Source organism: Bos grunniens, chromosome 22, assembly GCF_055505025.1.
Source record: "Bos grunniens cultivar Pamir isolate PY7600 chromosome 22, Bosgru_T2T1.0, whole genome shotgun sequence".
Taxonomy (NCBI): Eukaryota; Metazoa; Chordata; class Mammalia; order Artiodactyla; family Bovidae; genus Bos; species Bos grunniens.
In genome coordinates, this window is record NC_141186.1 from 15,413,005 (window position 1) to 15,429,074 (window position 16,070).

A 16,070-nucleotide genomic window follows, 5' to 3' on the forward strand; every position below is an offset into this window, starting at 1 on the left:
GCCATAGGAAATAGTCTTATATATGCAGTATGCTTCTAACTTACAAAAATATATAGTTAATATAAATTCATTTAAAATAACAAATAAAATACTACTGGATAGAATGGAAACTTTTTTTTTTTTTTTGGCTGAGCTGTGTGGCCTGTGGACTCATAGCTCCTCAACCAGAGATCGAACCCGTGCCCCCTGCACTGGAAGCACAGAGTCCTAACCACTGTACTGCTAAGAATTCTCCAAACTTTAATTTTCTTAACGCTTTCAGCGTTTCTGTATTGTTTCCCTACCATTGGCGTGTATCCCTTTAATAACGAAAAGGTGAGAAAGCAGACATGCGCGGGTACAAAGGCGCGTGCGCGTGTGCGTGTGCGCACACTCACGTGACTTCCATTCCCGGGTGAGGAGTACCGTATAATGTTCCTTCTTAAGACGGCTGCCTCCCAGTCCGGTCCTGGTGAGTCACCCAACTCGTCTGGGTTTTTAATTTTCTCTTTGCAAAATGACTGTGATAATCCCGGCCTCTCCACCAAACAAGATAGTTGTATGTTGCTACTGCCTCCTGCCTGTAAAACCCCAGGTGAATGCTAATTATTGTTATTACTAACACACCAATGCATTTTGGGAGAGGTGAGTTCCAGGGACGGTGGCATCTCCACACACACACACAAAAAAAAGACTCAACTAAGCTAGGAATGGTCTCCTGGGACATGAAGCCTTCATTTCACAAAACATCTCTCCTTGCTGGAAACCTTCCTCCTGTGTATCCCTATGCGGGTACTATTGCTGGTGCCAGGGAGCGTTTGTTTGTCATACATGTCAGCTGGGGTTTGGCTGATCTTGACTGGGATCAGCTGAGTTGGGTTAAGGTTGCCTTTTTTTTTAATTTTTAAAATGATTTATTTGGCTGTGCTAGGTGTTGTGGCCTGTAGGATTTTTCTTTTTTAAAGTTGTAGCTTGCGGGATCTTCAGCTGCAGCATACGAATTCTTAGTTGTGGCATGTGGGATGTAGTTGGACCACCAGGGAAGTCCCCAGGCTGTCTTTCAGATCCAGGTCTGTTCTATGAGCCTGTCATCTTCCAGGGACCAGCAACCTAGCTGGGGCATGTTCTTTTCCTGGTGATGGGAGAGGCGTTAGAGGACACGCCCAGTCACACAAGCACATTTCAAACCACTGTATGGTCACCTCTGCTCCTTCACCCTGGCCAAGCCTAAAATCATGGGGCAGGGAAGCTCCCTCCCCCACCCCCTGGAGAATATGGGGCATCTGCAGAGTTACAGGGCAAAGAGTGTGGATGCCGCACAGGGTGAGGAGTTGAGACTAATTCAACCTAGCACAAGGAGGGTGGGGAAGGTAAAACGAACCACGAAGCTGTCAGCTCTGTTCAGACTGAAGGCAAGGAGGGAAAGAGATGGGAAGTCCTGGCTGTGACCTGTTGGAGGCAGCCCGGAAATGCCTACCCTGCGTCCCTTGTTGATACAGCCAGCTTTCATTGGGAGTTTGCCTTGGAACATGGTGAAGCTCTGAGCTGGGACAAGATGTAGGTGACAATGAAGGCAGGACTCTGGTCCCTCTATTATTTTCCTAAAAACTTTTCTTTCCACACCTGCAACCCATCGCTGGGTTTTAAATGTACTTCCATTTGCAGCTTTCCCGTCTTGTGTTGCTGTGGTTTTAAAAGGTGGCATGTACCTAAAGAAATTTTTTTTATTGAAGTATAGTTGATTTACAATATTGTGTTAATTACTGCTATACAGAAAAGTGACTCAATTATACATATATACACATTGTTTTTCATATTCTTTTCTGTTAATGGTTTATCACAGGATATTGAATATAGTTTGCTATATACAGTAAGCTTGCTGCTTACTGTAAGACTTGTTGTTTATCCATTCTATGTATTATCATTTGCATCTGCTAACACCACACTCCAAGGCCATCCCTCTTCCCACCTTGGTAACCACTGTTCTACTCTTTATGTCCATGATTCTGTCTGTTTCATCGGATCAGATCAGATCAGATCAGTCACTCAGTCGTGTCCGACTCTTTGTGACCCCATGAATCGCAGCATGCCAGGCCTCCCTGTCCATCACCAACTCCCGGAGTTCACTCAGACTCATGTCCATCGAGTCAGTGATGCCATCCATCCATCTCATCCTCTGTTGTCCCCTTCTCCTCCTGCCCCCAATCCCTCCCAGCATCAGAGTCTTTTCCAATGAATCAACTCTTCGCGTGAGGTAGCCAAAGTACTGGAGTTTCAGCTTTAGCATCATTCCTTCCAAAGAAATCCCAGGGCTGATCTCCTTCAGAATGGACTGGTTGGATCTCCTTGCAGTCCAAGGGACTCTCAAGAGTCTTCTCCAACACCACAGTTCAAAAGCATCAATTCTTCGGCACTCATCCTTCTTCACAGTCCAACTCTCACATGCATACATGACCACAGGAAAAACCATAGCCTTGACTAGACGAACCTTTGTTGGCAAAGTAATGTCTCTGCTTTTGAATATGCTATCTAGGTTGGTCATAACTTTCCTTCCAAGGAGTAAGCGTCTTAATTTCATGGCTGCAGTCACCATCTGTAGTGATTTTGGAGCCCAGAAAAATAAAGTCTGACACTGTTTCCACTGTTTCCCCATCTATTTCCCATGAAGTGATGGGACCGGATGCCATGATCTTTGTTTTCTGAATGTTGAGCTTTAAGCCAACTTTTTCACTCTCCACTTTCACTTTCATCAAGAGGCTTTTTAGTTCCTCTTCACTTTCTGCCATAAGGGTGGTGTCATCTGCATATCTGAGGTTATTGATATTTCTCCCGGCAATCTTGATTCCAGCTTGTTTCTTCCAGTCCAGCGTTTCTCATGATGTACTCTGCATATAAGTTAAATAAACAGGGTGACAATATACAGCCTTGACGTACTCCTTTTCCTATTTGGAACCAGTCTGTTGTTCCATGTCCAGTTCTAACTGTTGCTTCTGGACCTGCATACAAATTTCTCAAGAGGCAGATCAGGTGGTCTGGTATTCCCATATCTTTCAGAATTTTCCACAGTTTATTGTGATCCACACAGTCAAAGGCTTTGGCATAGTCAATAAAGCAGAAATAGATGTTTCTCTGAAACTGTCTTGCTTTTTCGATGATCCAGCAGATGTTGGCAGTTTGATCTCTTGTTCCTCTGCCTTTTCTAAAACCAACTTGAACATCAGGAAGTTCACGATTCACATATTGCTAAAGCCTGGCTTGGAGAATTTTAAGCATTACTTTACTAGCATGTGAGATGAGTGCAACTGTGTGGTAGTTTGAGCATTCTTTGGCATTGCCTTTCTTTGGGATTGGAATGAAAACTGACCTTTTCCAGTCCTGTGGCCACTGCTGAGTTTTCCAAATTTGCAGACATATTGAGTGCAGCACTTTCACAGCATCATCTTTCAGGATTTGGAATAGCTCAACTGGAATTCTATCACCTTCTCTAGCTTTGTTCGTAGTGATGCTTTCTAAGGCCCACTTGACTTCACATTCCAGGATGTCTGGCTCTAGGTCAGTGATCACACCATCAGGATTATCTGGGTCATGAAAATCTTTTTTGTACAGTTCTTCTGTGTATTCTTGCCATCTCTTCTTAATATCTTTTGCTTCTGTTAGGTCCATACCATTTCTGTCCTTTATCGAGCTCATCTTTGCATGAAATGTTCCTTTGGTATCTCTGATTTTCTTGAAGAGATCTCTAGTCTTTCCCATTCTGTTGTTTTCCTCTATTTCTTTGCATTGATCACTGAAGAAGGCTTTCTTATCTCTTCTTGCTATTCTTTGGAACTCTGCATTCAGATGTTTTTATCTTTCCTTTTCTCCTTTGCTTTTTGCTTCTGTTCTTTTCACAGCTATTTGTAAGGCCTCCCCAGACAGCCATTTTGCTTTTTTGCATTTCTTTTCCATGGGGATGGTCTTGATCCCTGTCTCCTGTACAGTGTCATGAACCTCATTCCATAGCTCATCAGGCACTCTATCTATCAGATCTAGGCCCTTAAATCTATTTCCCACTTCCACTGTATAATCATAAGGGATTTGATTTAGGTCATACCTGAATGGTCTAGTGGTTTTCCCTACTTTCTTCAATTTAAGTCTGAATTTGGCAATAAGGAGTTCATGGTCTGAGCCACACTCAGCTCCTGGTCTTGTTTTTGCTGACTGTATAGTGCTTCTCCATCTTTGGCTGCAAAGAATATAATCAATCTGATTTCAGTGTTGACTATCTGGTGATGTCCACGTATAGAGTTTTCTCTTGTGTTGTTGGAAGAGGGTGTTTGTTATGACCAGTGCATAGATAGGTTCATTTGCGTCGATTTTAGATTTTACACATGAGTAATATCATGTGGTGTGTGTCTTTCTGACTTAACTTTGCCTAGTATGATAATCTCTAGTTGCGTTCATGTTGCTGCAAATGGCATTATTCCATTCCTTTTTATGGTTGAGTAATATTCCACTGTATGTACGTACCACATCTTCTTTATCCGTTCGTGTGCCAGTGGACATTTAGGTCGCTTCCTTGTCTTGGCTATTGTGTAGCGTGAACATACGGGGGCATGTATCTTTTTGAATTATAGTTTCGTCTGGACATATGCCCAGGAGTGGGATTGCTGGATCATATGGTCATGCTATTTTTAGTTTTATGAGAAGGTGGCATGTATTTTTATCATCTCAGGACTGTATCTCAAGCACTTCCCTCATGTGTAAACATGTTTCTGATCAGAATTCTCCCTGGCAAAATCAAATGGCTGTGTTCCCAGTCTGGACTGTCAGGATCCATCTGATGGTGTGGTCTATCATTTAGGAAGGAGGGCCACCTGCCAAGACAACACCTGAGGAAGGTGGGGAGTGGCAGAGCTTCTACATATGTGCCCGAGCTGAGGAGGGGCCTCAGAAGAGACAGCGGGAGTGGAGAGGTTAGAGAGAGAGCCAAGCCTTGGCAGCTGGGAGGCAGCTGGCCCCGCTTGGGGTGTGGGGGTGGCTCTGGGCTCATGGGAATCTTGAGGAAGTAGTTGGCTGAAAGGAAGCAAATAGAACCCTCCAGAGTCCTACAGGACCAAGTCCCCAATTGCTCCCTTTGTGCTTCTCTGTGCCAGGATCTGAGTCTTAACACGGATGAGCAGGGCCTGGCTGGAGGGACCACATGCACGCTGTGACCCTGGAAGATGGAAACTAGCATAGACCAAGGCCCTTACCCCAGCGAGGGAGTCTCGGGGAAGCGATTCTCTTTACTTGGAACCAGATGATTCGGCAAACTACCAAACAGAGTCCTACTTTTCCTTCTGAATAGAAACAGATACATAAGAGAAAAAGTACCTAGTGTGGATTTCTGCCAAACGGGGCACAGGTCCCCTTTAGGTTGGCACCTGCCTGGCAGGAGCTCACTGGAACTGTTAAAAGTTGAGGCTTGGGCCCAAGTCTAATGATGACAGAACCCGTCAGACACATCCCCAGACACCTGATGAGCACTGCTCAAAACCATCAAGGTCGTTGAAAACAAGGACTGTCGGAGAGACTGACTGCCACAGCCAAGAGGAGGCTAAGGAGACCTGAGGACTGCAGGAACCTGGGTGGGGTCCTGCACCAGAACAAGACCTTAGGAAAAAGTTCAGGAAATCCAGATAAACTGTGGACTTCCTTTGAGAATAACGATCAGTTCTGGTTCATTAATTGTAACAAGTAGACCATCTGAATGTAAGATGTCTGTAACAGGAGAAACTGGATAAGGAATGTTTTGGAACCCTCTGTGCTCTCTTAATTTTTCTGTAAATCTTAAACTGTATGTTAAAAAAAAAGCTATTAAAAAATAAGTGGAGAGGTTGAAAGCAGACGTGGAAGCCAGCCTGCCGGGATCCAGTCCCAGCTCCTACTCGCCTTGGGCAAGTCACTAGACCCTTTCTGCCGCACCTCCTTTTCCTCCTCAGGAAATGGGACTCCTCCCAGGACCCCGGATTGTCCTGGGGACTGAATGAGTTAAAACTTGTCAAACTCTGGAAGAATGTGCCTGGCGCTGAACAAGTGCCACACGTGCTTATTTAGTACGTAAATAAAACTATAGGTGTGGGTTTACCTCAAATGTCCTGTAAAACAGAAGTGTACGGTAGCTTGAGTTTTAATTTTCTTTAAAAAAAAAAAAAAAAAAGCATGCTCAGGGCTCAGTTTGGGCTCCTCTGTCCCAGAAATTCCGTGATCCTGCCCCCTCCCTCTGGCTTGGCCTGAATTTGGTTCTTCCTGTTCTTTGTCCCAAGGGATTCCCATTCTCTGCCAGGTTCAGACAGGATGACTCAGCCTGGAAACCTCCCTTCAAAAGGCACAGGAGCACAGGCAGATCCCCTGCCCGCTTGCCTGTCCTGGCTCTTCTTCCTTGGGAGGGTGCTCTGGCATCTAGGTTCCAGCGCTGGCCCCGAGGCACCTCTAGCCTCACCCTCTTCCCCCAGACACACAGCCACAAGCCCTCTAGCCGACTTTCCTGCCTACGCTGATGCCCTTCCAGCTCAGAGAGCTAAAGAGAAGACATCCCCGCCCAACAGGATGCTTGGGAAATGCGTGTGTTCCTTACGGCTCAGGAAGAGGTCTTTCTCTAAAGAACAATCCTGAACTTTGTCCAAAGCATCGCGAGCTTGCTGCGAGTCATCTTCCTGTGAGCATCTGGAAAAAAGCCTTGTGTCCAAGCAGAATTGGAAGCACACATCTACTGTTTCCTTTAGTCAAGACCTTGAATTCCTGGAGCTGTTTCCTGCCCCCGCTGATGGCCACGGTCCCTCTCTGGGGCTGCCAGGTACAACCAAAGTTAAGCTCTGCAGTGTGGCAAAAAACAAAAACCTGAAGCTTTGGAATGAGGCTGAAATCTCCCAGTTGCTTTCCCTGGTGGGTTCCCCTACTTTTTTTTTTCCTAAAGAGGCTTATTTCTTGTTCAGAGACACTGGTGAAGGGGGTCATTGACATGCCCCTCTGTTTACAGGTGAGGAAGCCAAGTCCTTCTGGAGACCAAAAAGATGTCAGACACATTTCCCGTTTAGAGAAGGGGTTGCAATTCCTCATCCACGATCTAGCTGGAGTTAACTTGTTTTCTTTGGTTTTCTTTGCCAGCACTTGGCAGTGACCTACATAGACCACATGCCTAATAATAACTTGAGCTTTATTAGCACCCAGCATTCAAGGGCCTCTGGGAATTTGGCAAAAGGCAGTATTTAGTAAATCATCTGCTTGTTGCAAACAGACTTTGCACTTCTGGAGCAGCCTTTGAAGAGGAGAGGCTGCTGGCTGGGAGTTATCAGTACAGCGGTCGCTTGTCTGACTGTTTTCCTCTTCATCTTTTTATTGGGAAATCTCCAAGACCATGGCTCACTTGTAAAGGGTTGATATTTGAGACAGGTAACCACTAGTCTGTCTCAGGTATCAACCTATCAGAATGGCTTTTGGCCAAGAGTACCCACCCAAAATTCTACCTCCCACTCCTGCCTCTGATTGGCCAGGCATTGCCCCTGAAGCTGCAGGTTTAGGGGAAGGTCCAGGGAGTTCCAGGGAAGGGTTCTAGGTGGTGAGACAGTGACTGTTCCAAGTGACAGGAAAATAATTCAGTGTTTAACCAGCTGACTGTCAACCCTATATGCTCACATATTCTCAGTTCCTAGGAGTACAGATCCATGCCATGTGGCTTAATATAGACTTGTTCCTAAGTGTACATGATGGCAGATGAAGGAGTAGAAGTGTTTGGATTCAAGAGCCTTGAGGGATTCGTCTGACTGTGTCTTAGCTCCTCTTTGGTCCACTGGAGTGATGGCCAGGTGTAAGAAGAAGAGTGGGTGCAGGTCATAAGTGATAACACAAGATAATCAAAGCGAGGGAAGGCCAAGAGTGTCCCTAAGTCCAAAGGATGGTGTAAAATTAGACATGAGAGACAGCGCAGGACAGGACAGATGCTGGAAAGATCCTAGGACCAGAGGGTCGGGAGGATCAGAGTGTCCTGAAGCAAGAGGGTCTAAAACACTTGCCTCAAAGGTATCATCACTTGCTGCCAGGGAAGCTTAGCCATGGTTAAAAATGTCAGGAGGGTGGAGCTACTCAATTCTCAGCAGTTCTTAGAACTGCCTTGTTGAAAAGATTTTCGCCAAGTGTTTCCCCTGCAACACACCCAGCAAGCTGTTTCTAGACAAGTTGTCCCAGGTGCCAAAGCTGGTACTTAAGAAGGACCATTGTTTGAAGGGCTGCTTCCCACTGGCAAAAAGTGTAATTGGATGGGGGAGGGGGTCATTTCCATCACAGAGTCCAAATTCCCTAGGACTTTGGCCATCTCAGAGCAGGATAGCTTTATAAATTTGTACCAATACCATAATTCTAACACAGCCATTTTCAAAGTAGTCTTAAAGCCACTGGAGTTGCAAGAAGTCTCCTGATGGATGCAGATTGCTTTCCAAACATGAGCCCTTTCTTCTACTCTTCTCAGTCAATGCCACACAATCCTCCAATCATCATTTAGGGAGAACTAATCCCTTCTTACCGGTAACTTATTAAGTGAGTCATTAAGGATGACTGAATTTGTGAACCAAAATTTGCATGTGCCCAGAATACTTTTATTCAGCATTCTACCCCAAATCCTGTCATGCATGCAATATGTGGCAACTTGCAAAGCTCCTGCCCGGCCTGCAGAACTGTGGACAACCAAATGGCCACACTTAGGAGGAAGCAGTTTGTTTTCTCTCCTATCTCTTTGCTGCTACTGTGTTTCTGTGTGGTTGGTTTTTAGATGGCCTGATCTTTATGATGTTTAGGATTCTGTATTCACCACCTCAGTATCTTGGCCCTGTAATTTTCTGGTTAACTAGATTGGAAGATACATTGTGGCTCAGATGTTTACATAATGCTATAGCCTCCCCCAAAAGCAAGCTGCTTGTACATTGACACTTTGTTATCTTAAACACTGTTATTATATATATATATATATATATATATAGTGAAAGAAAATGAAGTTGCTCAGTCATGTAGGACTCTTTGTGACCCCATGGACTGTAGCCTACCAGGCTCCTCGGTCCATGGGATTTTTCAGGTAAGAATACTGGAGTGGGTTGCCATTTCCTTCTCCAGGGGATCTTCCCGACCCAGGGATCGGACCCGGGTCTCCCACATTGTAGGCAGACGCTTTACCATCTGAGCTACCAGGGAAGCTATTGCTGTTCTCAAGGAAGATCTTTCAAATGTAATTTTATTTTTTAAATAGGTTATAGGTTCCTACCATTCAAAAGTCAAAATAATATCCAAAAGTATACTGGAGAAGTTCTGCTCTCTCTGCTACAGGCTGCTTGGATCCTCCACCCCGGAAGTCACCACTTCACTTGCTCCTTGCATTATCTTTCTAGTGTTTCTTTGGGCAAATAGACAGTTTTCATATTTCCCTTTGAAGGGAAGGTTTTAAATACTTCACTAGGGCACAAAGCTCCCTTGACCCCACACGAGGAGGTAAAGTTAGATGCGGTAGATAAATTCAGAAGTGACTCTAGAAGACAGAGATTGCCTCTGAAGCCCATCTTCCTAGGGCCATGAGCAGCACTGTTATCTTTTTACACACCTTGTTCTTGGAAAATGATGGGATAGAATTTTCTCGAGTCCCTGGTGCTGTTTTCCCATCTGCATCCCCCGTTTGAACAACCCCACAAAAGTCTCTGACAGAGGTGCACATTGTGTTCTCTTCCCCACCTCCGCCTCCCTCAAACACACCTGTCTAGGGCCCCATCTCCACAGTGCCTGTGGGGATAGGCAGATGGATTTTACCGTATATACGGAATGTCAGGAAGAAGTGACCAGCTCCTTCCAGTCAGGGTTTCTTCGGGCTGGAAGCAGTCCTTCAATACGAGTCTAATGGGAAAAGCTGACACTGGAGGATGTCCCAGATGTACATATTCAGCTTATTGATGGAGTGTTTACCGTGTGCCAGGCCCTGTGGCAGGTGCCAGCTTGAAGGGTGAGCAGGACACGGTGCCTGCCCTCATGGGCCTCAGGAGGAGGGTTACAGTACATTGTGGGAAGAGCTGTGAGAATGCAGAGCGCAGAGAAGGCATCGCGGGGGGAGGCCTCACGAAAGCTGAGATAAGGGGGGCAAGTAGACTCAGCCAGGCAGTGAGTGGGGGTCCGAGGCAGCATCGTGTGCAGAGAGTTCCTTTCTCCTTTCCCACAGCGTCCTTTTCTAGTGGGACCTCATGGAGATAATTCTAGCAGCGAAAGGAGTGACTTGAGTGGAGATGTAGGGGCCAGAGGAGCTGGAGGTGCTCCGGTGTGGATAGAGGCAGGGAACCCTTCCCGTCGGAACATGTGGACACAGCCCTGGTGGTGCTCCGCGCAAGGGCAGGCGGGGGGCGGTGCTACCAGGAAAGAGGAAATCCAAAGCCTTCCTGCCTGGGGATGCCCAAGTTTATTCCAGGCTTTGTACCTGGCTGTGGAAGCCTCAGGAAATATGGTGGCAGTGGGAGCATCAAGGGAAAGGTCTTGAAATACCAGTGAGTCAGAATGTGAGGCAGTCCAGTTCCCAACAGCAAGTAGATGGCCCATTCAAAACAGGGTAACCTGGGGAGGAATTATTTACAAAGGTGTGGGCGGCTGCACCCCGGAGGCCAAAAGAAGGAAGGAGATTAGGGATGGTTACCACTCTGGCAGGACCGAGTGTCTTGCTAGTCTCCTGGGTCTTGAAAGGAGCAGTGACCTTGGGCAGAGGTGAGCCTGCAGGGAGGGGACCAGGGGAAGAAGTTCCCCCCAATAACACTGTCCTTCCCTCTGCCAGGCCCCTCAGGTAGTGGGACCCTGCCCTAGGAGAGCATGCGGGGTCTGTAGATGAGGCTCCAGGCAGAGAGGCCCCTGGGAACAGGAAGGGGGCAACAGGAAGCAGGAAGGGAACCCACCAAGCCTGCGTTCAATGTGGCTGGCAGTGGCAGGAGACTAGACAAGATGGCTTTTCTTTATGCTTTTCTCCATTTCCTAACGGTCTCAAAATGAACATACATGACTCTGGATTGGAGAAACTGTGGTTTTTAATTTTAAAAGGCGAAACCACAAACCACATCAATAGTAATAACAGCAGCAAGGAATGTGTCCCCAAGGAGACCCCCACCCCTCAACTCCGGGCAGTACCAGTGCTTTTGTTAATGAGAACGGGAGAGGGACGCCTTGCCAACACTTCTGGCCCACTCCGCACCCTTTCCCATGGGACGCTGACCACAGACAGAGCACACACAGTCATCACTCCCAACCAGAGAGTCCCTGGGTCCTGAAGAAGGTGGTGCCAAGCCCTCTTGTTACTCTGAAGCAAACTTCGTATGTGTGCATGGTGGGGGGTGGGGGGTGGTGAGGCAGGGGCTGGGGTGGTCATAGGGGAAGATGCTCTGATTTCCAAGGATATGGATTCAGGTCCTGTCCCAGCTGCTTCACCATGGGGGAGCCTTGAGCATTTACACGCTCTGAGTCTTGTATCCAAGTGACCGATGAGGGTGATGATGATCCTTTCCTCTAAGAGTCATTGTGAGGGTTCATGACCTTGTAAAGTTAGAATCTCTACAAATATTCCTTTTACATGAAGGAGAGCAGTGCACAGAGGTCATCACCACCTCACAAGGCGAGAACAAATACATCCTCAGCCTCTAGGAGGCCCGAGGCCTGTGGCACAGCTCATGCGTGGACAGAAAGAACACGGCCTGTGGTGAATTGAAGAGAAACACACCCAGTGCCAGAGCCTGCTGGGAGCGCTTTCTCTAGTTCCAATCAGACAGCCCTCCTCCCTCTAGTCTTTTCCTGTTTCTCTGCCTCCTCCACCCCTCAGCTCCCTGGGATCCCTGTGCCTAGGTTGGGGGGGCTAGGAGCCTCTCATGGGGGTCTCTTCCTGCCTGCAGGGTGGATGTAGACCCTCAGGTTTAGGACTTTCAGAGGCTTTAGAGGACAGCACCTATGACAGCCGCCTTTCTCTTGCCACCTTGCCACCTCTGGCATGTAATTTCAGCATATGATTGTTCCCAAAGGCCCCTACCCCACAAGGGATGGACAAGACAGGTAAGGCCAGTAAAAACCCCGTCTCACCAGGAGAGAAAAATCTCTGCAGAAGAGGGCATGAAAAGAAGGCAAAATGAGGAAATGGGAGATTTGTGGTCAAGACTGAGTGTGGTCACACTGTTTCACATTGTTCTTGTTCAGTCTCTCAGTCGTGTCTGACTCTTTGGGACTCCATGGAGTGCAGCACCCCAGGCTTCTCGTCCTTCACCATCTCCTGAGGTTTACTCATGTCCGTTGAGTCTGTGATGCTATTCAACCATCTCATCTTCTGTCCTCCCCTTCTCCTCCTGCCTTCCATTTTCCCTAGCAACAGGGTTTTCTCTGATGAGTCGGCTCTTTGCATCAGGTGGCCAAAATGTTGGAGCTTCAGCTTCAGCATCAGTCCTTCCAAGGAATATTCAGGACTGATTTCCTTTAGGATGGACTGGTTTGATCACCTTGCAGTCCAAGAGACTCTCAAGAGTCTTCCTCCAACACCAAAGTTCAAAAGCATCAATTCTATGCTCAGCTTTCTTTATGGTCCAACTCTCATATCCATATATGACTACTGGAAAAACCATAGCTTTGACAAGAGGGACTTTTGTTGGCAAAGTAATGTCTCTGCTTTTTAATATGCTCTCTAGGTTTGTCATAACTTTTTTTCCAAAGAGCAAGCATTTTTTAATTTCATGGCTGCAGTCACCATCTGCAGTGATTTTGGAGCCCCCCAAAATAAAGTCTGTCACTGTTTCCAGTGTTTCCCCATCTATTTGCCATGAAGTGATGGGACTGGATGCCATGATCTTTGTTTTCTGAATGTTGAGTTTTAAGCCAGCTTTTTCACTCTCCTCTTTCACTTTCAAGAGGCTCTTTAATTCTTCTTTGCTTTCTGCCATAAGGGTGGTGTCATCTGCGTATCTGAGATTATTGATATTTATCCCGGCAATCTTGATTCCAGCTTGTGCTTCATCCAGCCCAGCATTTCTCATGATGTACTCTGCATAGAAGTTAAATAAGCAGGGTGACAATATACAGCCTTGATGTACTCCTTTTCCAATTTGGAACCAGCCCGTTGTTCCATATCTGGTTCTAACTGTTGCTTCTTGATCTGTATACTGGTTTCTGAGGAGGCAAGTAAAGTGGTCTGGCATTCCCATCTCTTTAAGAATTTTCCACAGTTTGTTGTGATCCACACAGTCAAAGGCTTTAGGGTAGTCAGTGAAGCAGAAGTAGATGTTTTTCTGGAACTCTCTTGCTTTTTCTGTGATCCATTGGATGTTGGCAATTTGATCTCTGGTTCCTCTTCTTTTTCTAAATCCAGCTTCAACATCCAGAAGTTCTGGGTTCACATACTATTGAAGCCTAGCTTGGGGAATTTTGAGTATTACTTTGCTAGCATGTGAAATGAATGCGGTTGTGCTGTAGTTTGAACATTCTTTGCCATTGCCTTTCTTTGGGATTGAAATGAAAACTGACCTTTTCCATCCTGTGGCCACTGCTGAGTTTTCTAAATTTGCTGGCATATTGAGTGCAGCACTTTAACAGCATCATCTATTAGGATTTGAAAGAGCTCAACTGGAATTCCATCACCTCCACTAGCTTTGTTTGTAGTGGTGCTTTCAAAGGCCCACTTGACCTCGTACTCCAAGATGCTGGCTCTAGGTGAGTGATCACAGCATCGTGGTTACAGGGGTCATTAAGATCTTTTTTGTATTATTCTTCTGTGTATTCTTGCCACCTCTTCTTAATATCTTCTGCTTCTGTTAGGTCCATACCTTTATTGTGCCCATTTTTGCATGAAATATTCCCTTGGTAGCTTTCCTTTTCTTGAAGAGATCTCTAGTCTTTCCCATTCTATTGTTTTCCGCTATTTCTTTGCATTGGTCATTCAGGAAGGCTTTCTTATCTCTCTTTGCTGTTCTTCGGAACTCTGCATTCAAATGGGTGTATCTTTCCTTTTCTCCTTTGCCTTTCGCTTCTCTTCTCTTTTTAGCTATTTGTAAGACTCTTCCATCGTCATTCCCAACCCCTTTGACGTTTGGCACCATGGGTGTGAGGCACTTGCACCCAGACCTGGAAGGGTTTAGGGCTGGAGAGAAATGCAGTGATGACCCCCTCCCCAGCTCTGCCACCTCTGACCGTGACCCAGAGGACAGAGGGAGCACCCAAGCCACACCTCGACCTCCTGGTGCTTAAAAGCACTGACCTCGTCTTCCTCTCCACTTGAAACCATGAGATCTGACCTACAACTAGTGGGTTGACCTTTGTCCTCAGTATTGGGGAAGGACAGGTGGGCACAGGGAGTCCAGAAAGAGACAAAGGGTTATCAAGGCAGAGCACTTGTTTATCCTGCAACATGTGGAGAGGGGGTTGCTGTGGTGGCTAAAAGTGCAGAGTCTGGAATTGGAATGAGATGCTCTCTGCTTGTTAAGGTGATCCACTTACTTGACTGCCTGAGCCTCCGATCTATCACAAGTGGGATGACCCGATCAGATGTGCTCCTTAAGAAGTGCGTGTGTGCAGGCTAAGCCGCTTCAGTCGTGTCCGACTCTCTGCAACTCCAAGGACTGTAACCCGCCAGGCTCCTCTGTCCATGGTGTTCTCCAGGCAAGAATACTGGAGTGGGTTGCCAGGCCCTCAAGGAGTTGCCATATCAAATAATACGGCATCAACTTGGACACATTTTTGCCTTAAAAAAAAAAAGGAATTGATCCTGAAATTATTCTAGCCCCTGGATGTCTTACTGGTTTACAGGGAATAAAGGGGACTGAAAAACAAATTAAGGGGCACTACAAAGCAGCAAGCGTCCCAGTCCAAAATGTGGGACATCCTGCAAGATAAATGATCCGGTTATCTTCAACAAACCAAATGCAAGGAGATGAAACTTTTAAAAGGAGCGGCAACTGTTACAGAACAGAAGGGACCATCAAAAGAACGGCGTGAGAATTGTTAAATCCCAATTTGAAAAAAAACAGACACCCTAAAAAGACATCTTTAAGAGAACTAACCTGATGTGAAGGAATGACTGTTCATTTTGTGGAGAGTGGCCTGGCAGGTATATTTCTAAAATGTGCTCACCTCCTGCAGGCACACACTGCAGGATTTATGGAGATGTGAAAGGGCGGCTGGGATTCCGAGGGCCGATGGTTTGGAGTAGCCGGGTTAAAATTGTTGGAGCTGAGTGATGAGTGTCTGAGTTTTCATTTTACTCTTCTGTCTGTGTTGTATATTTTTGAAAATTTTCATCAAAAAACATTTAAAAAATGTTTGTCAGGTCTGAGTTGTGGCATGTGGGATCTTGTTCTTCCACCAGGGATTGAACCCAGGCCCCCTGCTTCGGGAGGGCGGAGTCTTGGGCACTGGACCACCAGGGAAGTCCCTCATCACAAAGCATTTTGATAGAGGCACAGATGTGTGACTACCGCGGCGTTAGGTTGGACCAGACACCTTTGACGGGGCCTTGTCATCCATTGGGCTTACCTGTGCTTATTCCTGGAAGGGTGTGGGTTGTAGCGGGTTGGGGGTTCTATCCAGCTTTGACTTGCTTCACTTCCAGACTGAGCCATGTGTCTTTCTGACCTGTGGCCTGAGATCCCAGCCAGAGCCCACTCAGGACACCCCACATTGGACCATGAGAAGCCCGAAAGTGTAGGGGAGTCAGTACCCCATAGGCAGTAAGGCTGGTTGCCTTGTTTCAAAGGTACATAAACTGTGGTTGAGCGAAGTGAAGGGAGCCCTTCGTGACAGGGGGTGGGGGGCAGAGATAGATGAGCAATTCTGTCCTGAGGCCTTCCATGGTACCCAGTGGAGGGGTCTGCCCACAGGAGGCCCTCGATAAGGATTTTTATTCGTGAGTAAATAAATGCCAGCGTCAGAAGAGTAGAGACCATAACATCACACCGTGAATAATAGAGTTTCTGAAAATAGATTTGTTTGGCTTTATATGACTGATTTTAATGTTTTAAAGTTGAAGTATAGTTGATTTACAATATGGTGTTAGTTTCAGGTATATAGCAGAGTAATCCAGTTTTATATGTATATGT

The 16,070-nt window shown here is 46.4% G+C and overlaps 1 protein-coding gene across 5 annotated transcripts in view; it reads left to right on the forward strand.

Annotated features, from left to right (window-relative positions):
• Positions 1-330: 330 nt before the first annotated feature.
• The window catches only part of SNRK (SNF related kinase), a 160,576-nt gene continuing 144,836 nt past the window's right edge, over positions 331-16,070 (forward strand). For 2 of the 5 annotated variants that reach the window (XM_086366256.1, XM_086366254.1), the window contains exon 1: positions 381-451. The gene's annotated coding sequence lies outside the window, so the exon portion shown is untranslated. Of the gene's footprint in view, positions 452-16,070 lie in introns of all 5 variants that reach the window. The other 3 variants (XM_086366248.1, XM_086366249.1, XM_086366253.1) reach the window with 3 other exon arrangements.